The sequence below is a fragment of the Zootoca vivipara genome, chromosome 7 (assembly GCF_963506605.1).
Source record: "Zootoca vivipara chromosome 7, rZooViv1.1, whole genome shotgun sequence".
Classification (NCBI taxonomy): Eukaryota; Metazoa; Chordata; class Lepidosauria; order Squamata; family Lacertidae; genus Zootoca; species Zootoca vivipara.
The window spans coordinates 59,060,893-59,070,541 of NC_083282.1; positions in this window are offsets into that span (position 1 = coordinate 59,060,893).

The window sequence follows — 9,649 nt, forward strand, 5'->3', positions numbered from 1 at the left end:
TATTTAAGCTGAGATTCCTGCATTGCAGGGGGTTGGACTAGATGACCCTGGGTGCACCGTCCATTCTATGATTCTGTGAACAGCAGTGAAACAATTAAAGTACGAACTTAAAAACTGAAGCTAAAAAAAAAAATAAAGCAAAAAAGAGCAAGTGGACAAAAAGAGCAGCACTCAATCTATTTACTGGTTGTGGCCTTTTAATTTTTGTGTGTGAATTTTTATGGTTTGGGAATATATATTTAAAAAATGATTCAAATAAACAGAATGATTTGTGTCCACCAAAAAAAGTGCTAAATGACTTGAAAACGAAAAGTGCAGGCCATCATGGTCCCTGCTTTACTGACAGCTAGGCACTGGCTTATACCATTATGGGAAAAGTGTATCCAATAGCCAGATGTGTCTTCACTATAACTAACGTGGGAATGCTATCCTTTCAAATCTCTGCTAGAAGGAAAAAAGAGTCACCTTCTGAATTACTGGCTTTGCTGCATTGTTCCTTAGAGATCTCCAATGCAAATATTAACCCAGCCTGACCCTGCTCAGCTTGTGAGATCTGTCAAGATCACAGCACAAGATGGCACATCTGAAGCTTTAAAAATGAGTCTTTTGTAGAGATGTAGGCAAGAGCAGTGCGTATACGTCAATAAAAAACCCACTCATGCCATTCAGAAATCTGAATTCACAAATGTTACTGCTAGTCTGTGCAGCTTTTATTGCCCTGGGATAAGCTTGAGAGTGTTATTAGACAGTTGGGGTTTCAAGCAATGCAAAAGCTCCTGTGGGAGATTGAGACTAATTATTTTGTGAGTGGTACAAAAGCAAATTTAAAATAAAAAAGAGATTTTTTTTTTTTACAGTACCCCAGAGCTTATTTTATTATACAAGCCTGTCTATTCAGTGAGGGGTGGAAAGGTATCATTTTAACCACACAAAGAAGGCAGTTCTAATATTTTAGAATATACAAGTTAGTTGTGGAAAGAGGGAGCCATAAATAACAATGGTTAATATAAAAAAATTCCTTCAGTAGCACCTTAAAAACCAACTAAGTTTTTATTTTGGTATGAGCTTTCGTGTGCATGCATACTTCATCAGATACACTATCTGATGAAGTGTGCATGCACACGAAAGCTCATACCAAAATAAAAACTTAGTTGGTCTTTAAGGTGCTACTGAAGGAATTTTTTTTATTTTGTTTCGACTCAGACCAACACGGCTACCTACCTGTAACAAGGGGTAATATGTTTCTTTTACCCATGCTGACAAAGTCTATAAAATAAATATACCTATCTTACATAAGGCCTTCCAATTCCTCAGAGACCTAGTTTCCCTTTCTTCCCACCGTTGTGTCTAAGAATGTTTGCCCTGTGTCAAACAGAGTGCTGAATTGCACACTGTATGCTTCTTACATGTTATGATGATTCCTGAAACAACATAAGGCTTTCACTGTTTCACAGAGCACAGACTAGCCTAACATCAGCTGTTCTTTGAATTAAAAAATTGTCTTCAAGAGCAGATCCACAAGCCCAGTGTTGAGAATTTTACCCATGACTCCTTTATTATTAAAGAGGTTGAAGATGAAGATGATTTCACCATAATGTCCCAGAACCATTTACAACAATTTAAAATACATTACTAGAATCAGTGGAAAACTAGGATCAATTGCTATTTAAAGAAAAAACCCGTACCACTTGGCTGGTGGAACCAGAACTGGTATTGAGGGTTGGCATGATTGAGCACCAGCCAAGATCCATACCTTTGTAGGCAGCCTGCTGCCAATCCCTGTAGCCTCCTGACCCCGCTGCTTGTCCTTGTTGCTGTCACTTATTGTTTACCTGCCCTTTCCACTTATGCCAGAAAGCTCCATCAAGGGTGAGGACATGAAGCAGCATCTTCCACTTATCTTGGACTCTAACTCTGGGGTATTGTACATATTGTCTCCAAATAGAGGGCGTGAACATGGGAAGCTCCCTTATAGGCACATACCTTCCAACATTTTTGTCCCTAATTCAGAACGTCAGGAGGGGTGTGCCACTGTGCTGGAAGAAAGGGACCCTGCTGATTCTCTTTATTTTTGAGTATGCATACTATGGACTACGCAGAACTGTTCATCCAGCAGAAAAGTGCTAAAGCTCAGTTGTTCAGGTAAAGTCAGTTCCACGTACAGAGTTTTCTTTAAGCCACTTCAAACAGACTAATGGTTAATCACAAAACTCTCGAATACATCAGAACCTTATAATAATACAAATGCAATTTGAAAGTGTATGGGAAGGTGCTGGCTGGAGATTCGTGACAGCATGCATATACAGAGCAAATAGTACAGCTTGCAAATTAGCTTGGAATTTTGTGCTCGACTTGATCGCTCTGAATCCTTTTGTTGTTGACCTGCAGGTCGTTTTGCATCACTCCCACGGTGTGAAAGACACACAGATGTTATCTACAGACATTAAAGAAAACTGTCTGATACTGAACATCAAGTTGATTTCTGGCCAGGATTTCACATGGGACAGCAAATGACATGCTTAAGCCTTGCAAAGGGAAATAATAATAATAACGTCCGATGCTAAATCAATCTGTTTCTGTCCTACATGGAATTATGCACATCCTCAAAGATCTCATACCAAGTTGAAAGGTATGTTGCCTCAAAGAGAGACAAAGAGATAGTTATCTAATGCATACACATGCTCTTAAGGAAGGGAATGAACCAATACACATGATAGGCTATATTACTGTTTTACCTACAAAGACACACTGATTAAATCAAAAGTGGCTTTGAAATTTTAAATATCATTTCCTCATTTATTTTCGGTTTGGAACTATTATATTCCACAGCCGTATATGGAGTCCCCACCAGAATAAAATCATCAACAATTGTACCTAAATAAACAAAAAAGCATTCAACCACTTAATCCAGTAAAAATGGCAACAGCAATCCTTTGAATTGAGCCTTTGAATTATATAGAATTCACTTGGGCTTACTTCCAGGAAAGTGATATAAGATTGAAGCCTAATACAACCCCTTCCCAGTGGTAAATAAATATTTCTGGGGAATATATTTTACCATCACCACAGAAATGGCCCAAACTCGAGGTTACTTACTTAACTTCTGAAGGTGGTGGCATTTAGAGTAGGGCCTCAGATTATGAATTTAACATGGGCATAAGGGAGAAGATGGTGCTTCAGATATCTTCCCTATAAGCGAGCAGCTAATTATAGTTTTCCTTTCTCTCATTTGGGCTGCAGTTCTGCTATAAGTTAAACTTCTGGAATCCCCACCATTTCTCTTCCAGAGGCAAATAAGCAATTCTCATGATAAATCAGCTCCATGGAAGTTTCTCCAATTTACTCAATTGTCTCCAACAGGCCCTAAATTCTGGTGTTTCACGGGGGCGGGGCGGAGAGAGACTTGGTATTTATTTATTAACAGAGCCATTCACATGCAGAATCATCAGGGAAACAGATGGGCATCCAAAATAGAAGGTTTTTTATATAAACATACTACATTGCAGGAGATGTCAAGGCATGTTTAATACAGGGATGGGAAGCAAACATCTATAGCAGACAGAGCCTCCTGAAAGTAGACCACATTCTACCCAGAAATGCTTCTGTTTTAAGGTACCAAGTATAAATGAAGCAAACACAGTGAGCTGAATCCCACCAAGTCATTCTGAACGTTAGAGCTGGCTGGATCAAGCCATTGAGTCCATCCAGCAACTAGATACCTACAGGAAGCCTGCAAGCAGGACACGACCTCTTTACCGCATGTATCTTGCGACTGCAGAATGCAAGGAAGAACCTCATTCAGGCCTGATCTAGTCACAACATGAACTCCCAATAAAGGCACTGAACTTGCAGAAGCCACCTTCACTCACTTAAATTCACTTATCACATGCACTGAGATATACATGGGCAGGGTAATTAGCACACCAATGCTTTATCCCTATAAATCCCAAATTCTAATTAACTTATGAAAGGGGGGAAAGGGATAGAGCATGAAAGTTCTTTGAGGCAAGGAACCTGCAATATGCCTCTACTATACAGTACCTAAACACTGACCTTTATGGAAGTCTGAAGGTAACGCTGCTGTAATATTAAAGAATAATGAATGGTCCCTGCTTGGTTACCCAGTGAGTAACAATTAATAATATTTCAGCTCCTGCTGGTTTCTGTCCCCAAGAGATTAATGTAACTGCCACCTCCTGCCATGCACTTTGCAATATTAACATAAAGTTTCTATTGAATAGCAGTTTGATCCATTTGTGTTTACTTTATTCCTGTGTTCTGACAGAAAGAAGCAGAGAATTTACATAATTAATAATGACCGGAGTTTAATGCCTCCACTGAAACCTCTAACTATCCGTGTTAACTAATTGCATCTGTAACTGTGCCAGGCAGGTAAAATACTCCTTTAAGTCTTCTGAGACAACATTATTCACCTGGGTTTATATGAGGGTGTTTTTCAACTCCAGCCATTAACCGGGATGGCTCAGGTCATCCATTAAAGGCAAATTCCTTTACTCTTAAGACAAGAAACACAAAAGCAAAGCAAGGATAGATGGGGAAAGGAGTGCATTGAGGGGCTGGGCTAGTACAGTGCTATGCTTTCACTTCAGCAGCCCTGAGAGGAGGAAGTAGATTTAAATGTACATAATCACAAACAATGTTTCCTTAAAGCTTCAGGTAGGTAGCCGTGTTGGTCTGATGCAGTTGAAATAAAAATAAAAATAAAGAATAAATAAAAAATTGTCCAGTAGCACCTTATACTGGGGGTGCTATGTATTGAGGTTGAATCCTGACAAGACAGAAGTACTGGGGGACAGGGGGCGGGCTGGTGTGGAGGACTCCCTGGTCCTGAATGGGATAACTGTGCCCCTGAAGGACCAGGTGCGCAGCCTGGGAGTCATTTTGGACTCACAGCTGTCCATGGAGGTACAGGTCAATTCTGTATCCAGGGCAGCTGTCTACCAGCTCCATCTGGTGCGCAGGCAGAGACCCTACCTGCCCGCGGACTGTCTCACCTGTCTTGCCAGAGTGGTGCACAGGGGCGTAGGAAGATAGGGGCGGTGGGGGCGGGCTGCCCCGAGTGGCGGGCTCCAAGGGGTGCCATCGCGGGTGCCTGCCCCGCCCCCAAAATGTGCGCCCACCCCGGAATGCATGCCACGCCCCTCTGGGAGGTGCACCACGGCCCTAGAACGCGTGAGGCATGCATTCCGCCCCCGGAATGCATGCCTCGCCCCCTCCGGGAGGTGCGCCCCATCCCCAGAATGGGCGCCAGCCCCACCTCCGTCACTGGTGGTGCATGCCCTAGTTATCTCCCGCTTTGACTACTGCAATGCGCTCTATGTGGGGCTACCTTTGAAGGTGACCCAGAAACTACAACTATTCCAGAATGCGGCAGTTAGACTGGTGACTGGCAGCGGCCACCGAGACCATATAACACCGGTCCTCCATTGACCTACATTGCCTCCCCGTACATTTCCAAGCACAATTCAAAGTGTTGAGGTTGAACTTTAAAGCCTTAAATGGCCTCAGCCCAATATACCTGAAGGAGCATCTTCACCCCCATCGTTCTGCCCAGACACTGAGATCCAGCTCCGAGTGCCTTCTGGCGGTTCCCTCACTGCGAGAAGCAAAGCTACAGGGAACCAGGCAGAGGGCCTTCTCGGTAGTGGCGCCCATCCTGTGGAACGCCCTCCCATCAGATGTCAAAGAGATAAACAACTACCCGACATTTAGAAGACATCTGAAGGCAGCCCTGTTTAGGGAAGTTTTTAATGTGTGACACTTTAATGTAACTTTAATCTTTGTTGGAAGCCGCCCAGAGTGGCTATGGTACAAATATATTATTATTATTATTATTATTATTATTATTATTATTATTATTATTATTGAGTTCCAACTAAGTTTGTTTTGGTATAAGCTTTCGTGTGCATGCACACTTCTGTCCTTAAAGCTTGTTATCCTTTTTTCTTGGACTATTACCACAGGATTGGGGCACCTCCAGTTGAGCTACACATCCCACTACAGTACTTCTATCCAAGATGGTCAATGCTCAATGAGGGTGAGTGTTGTGGTCTAACAATATCTGCAGAACCAGTTTCCTGACGCCTGCAGCAATGGCATGCCTATTTTTACAAACCTTTTCAACAATTTGTAATTCTTATGCCCTTCATCCTAAAAACTACCCTCTGAGATGTATAAGAAATATTAACATTTTGGGGGGGGCGGTGACAAAAAAAGCAAAATACAGCAATTGGCTAAATAAATTGTTGCTGAAGCATCTGAGATTACATTTTTGATGTCCAACTGGTAAATATTACACCAGGTTAATTCCTCCACCCTCCAGGCTCTGAAATCTTTGTCATCATTATAACATTCATAGAAATGCACTCTAACCTGATAAAAAGTCAATTTGTTATTGGCTTGATCCAGAGCCAGTTAATTGCATTAGATCTCACTGAAATAAATCATGACTACCTTTTCACACCGAGGTCCCATTCATTTCTGTGGAAACTAAGCAGAACAAACTTATTCTAGATACAATCCACTGTTTAATTATTTGGGGTTGCACTGAACTGAGTTCCACTCACAGTAGACACATTGAAATTAATGAACGTAAGTTAGTCATGCTTATTAACTTCAACAGGTCTACTCTGAGTAGGACTAGTATCAAATATCACCCTGCTCAAGTCTTGCCAGGAGTCACCATTGGCCCATATAAACTACAAGTGTTATCTAGAACATACCTGAATTATCCTCTAGTTGGACATTGTACATCAAGATTAATAGCTGGATAAATATTGAGAAAGCTTGCCTACCGGTAACATTACTGGCTCACTGTGGTTCTTCATAGCACAGTTTGATAAGTATCTTAAACTGACAGTTGGATCATCCCTTCTAATTAGCGTTTCTTGGAGAAATAACATACCAGGGTGCAATGTTTAGAACCCCAATGTTTTCTAAATCTTTCACCAACAGCATATGTGGCTGGATGTCCACCACCTATAAGCTAGCTTTGCAATATATATAAAAGATATTGTCAGCTTTTGTTTTGTTTTTTTTTTAAATCCCTGCTCAACTGTAATACATTATTATGTTATTATTCACTTGACAATTTCTGCTTATTCTCCTCCCTGGGAATTTTAAGTAGGTTGGAGAATCTTGCTGCTAGGTGCAGTGGGAGACTTTGAACAAGTGAGCGTTTTATTCCCTCAGATGAAGTAAACTTGTAATTCCTAATATCAGAACAATGCTGCTTGCCGAGTCACATGAAATGCTTTTAACGAGGGCTAATCAGATTCTACATTAATGAGAGAAAAATATGATGCTAATCAACATCCAGGCAGCTCTCTAGGCTGCAGGCCTATTAAACTTCATAAAAAATTTAATGACTGAAAGAGCAAAACTGTTTGTAAGGAGTCTCCAGTGGCAAAGGCAGGGTCTTGAGTACCATTCACCTCTCATTACATTGAATTAGCCTCACTTTCAGACCCTAAACTGACTAGCAAGCAGCATTTTCCACCAGGACTTGGATGATTCGCTTTGAAAGTATTCTCAAAGCATTTATTTATTCCCCTGCTTTTCAGACTCGCCTCCTACTCCATTTTCATCCCGCCTTCAGTTCAGTTTTAATTAATGAAATTTGTTTTCTGTGAAGGGTTCTGGGAAACACTAAACTGCTTTTGTGGTCTGCATAATATGCCAACCGCAAGCTTCTGGTGCAGCAATATGGGAAAGCTTTCTGACTGACCGGTGGCCAGTTGCTAAATGCACATTCAGGTACCTGCAAAACATTCACTGAGGTTTTTAAGTGTGCAAGTGGAGTGTTTGTGAAACCACAGCACAACTATGGAAGGAGAAACTAGTGTAGCACAATTTTTCCAACACAAAAAATGAATCTTACAATTTGGTGGAGGTGTGGAGCAAAAACTTTTCCTACATTGGTGGGGCGGGGCCTGCCTTTTTCTTAAATGGCCTTTTAAATCCTGGAAATAAAGAGGTTATCACAATCCATCAGAATAGAAATGGATGAATTATGTTATTGCTGGTCAGTATCAATTTCACAGCTGTTCATTACATGACCCTTCCATCCCATTTCCACATTGTTGTGATTCTCAAAATTTGTGATCAGGGTCCCAGACTGAGGGAAATCTACACAGACATCATAGAAGTCATAGAGTTGGAAGGGACCCTGAGGGTCATCTATACAGTGTGTGTGTATCTTTATTGCGGTCCATAGACCCCAAAAACAGTTTCAAAACAAAATACAGTTAAGACAACCAAACAACAGGTGAAAGAGGTAGTCATTTTGTTATGTCTGGAGCATGTCTAGAGCATGATGGTCATTGTATCTTGTGACCTCTGAAATAAACTTTGCCACGGTCAGTGGAATATCATTTGACCTATCCTTTGAGGGTCATCTAGTTCAGCGCCCTGCAATGCAAGCTATCCTAGGCATTCAAAGATGGCAGGGCTGAGCCTTCGGGGTCAATGTCAGAGAGGCAGCACCAGAACCCTTTTCTACGAGCCTTGCCCCTTCACTCAAGGAACCTGTGAAAAGGGCTTGGCCTGAAAATACTTTCCAGCCCTAGCTAGCAATGAATAAGTCTCAGACTGACGTGAATAGGAAGAGTTAACTAGTCACAGGTTGATAGTATGGTAAAGCAGATTAAGTTCTCAAAATAGGAGGAGGAGGATCTGGATTGAAATTCTCACTAAGCTATGAAATTCTGTGGGTAGTGCTGAGAAATTATTTCAACCTGCCTCATAGGGTGGTTGTGAAAATGGGATAAACCCATGCATATGACCCGACAGGTCACCCTTGGAGGACTGATTGAAGGCAACTCCACTCTCACACAATTATGACTCATTTCTTTAATAGCTATTTAAAAAAATATTTTTATTTATTTTGTTCTTTTTTAGGGTCTTATTTCTAAAGTACGTGACATTTTAGAAGTGCTTTAAAATGTACTATTTCCCCCTCACGTTTAACCTAGCACTGTTCCATGGTCTCAGCTTGTCTTCTGCCCTTTCAAATGAGCTAGCTTGGGAAGAGGGGGGGTGTTGCTCTGTTTATGATGCCTGTAGCTAGGCTTGTAGAATTTTGAGTCCGTAATAATTATTCATTGTAAGGGGCCATTTGCCTAGAGCATTGTTAAAGGTTTGTCCAAACTGAGAAAACAAAGAACTGCCAGTGGGCTTTTACAACACAGCATTCCTCAGAATTGCCATCCATTATGCAAATTAACTACTAAAACTCACAGATGGCACCTTTCATATCAGCTCAATGAGGGCAGCCTCCTGGCTTTTATAATTCACTAATTTACCTGAATGCTGAAAGGTGCTGCCTCTCTAAGTATGTTCTGAGTACTACCTCTTCATTGAACTGCATTCTATTTCACTTTCATAAGATCCATAGGGCTTGGGGCTAATACCCAAAGTTTAATTCTAAAATCAGCAATGACCTGAGGCTTCACAGCCATCATAGCAAAGCCCATACCTCTAATAAGAGATTTATGAAAACTCAGTGGTAGGGAGAGTCTACATAAAGAATTATTGTAAGGTGTCCAGAAATTTGGGGTGCCCAGAGCAAAGAAACAGTTTATTCTGAGAGGATGGGGTTGAAATTCAAGATGGGGGTGGGGGATGGAAT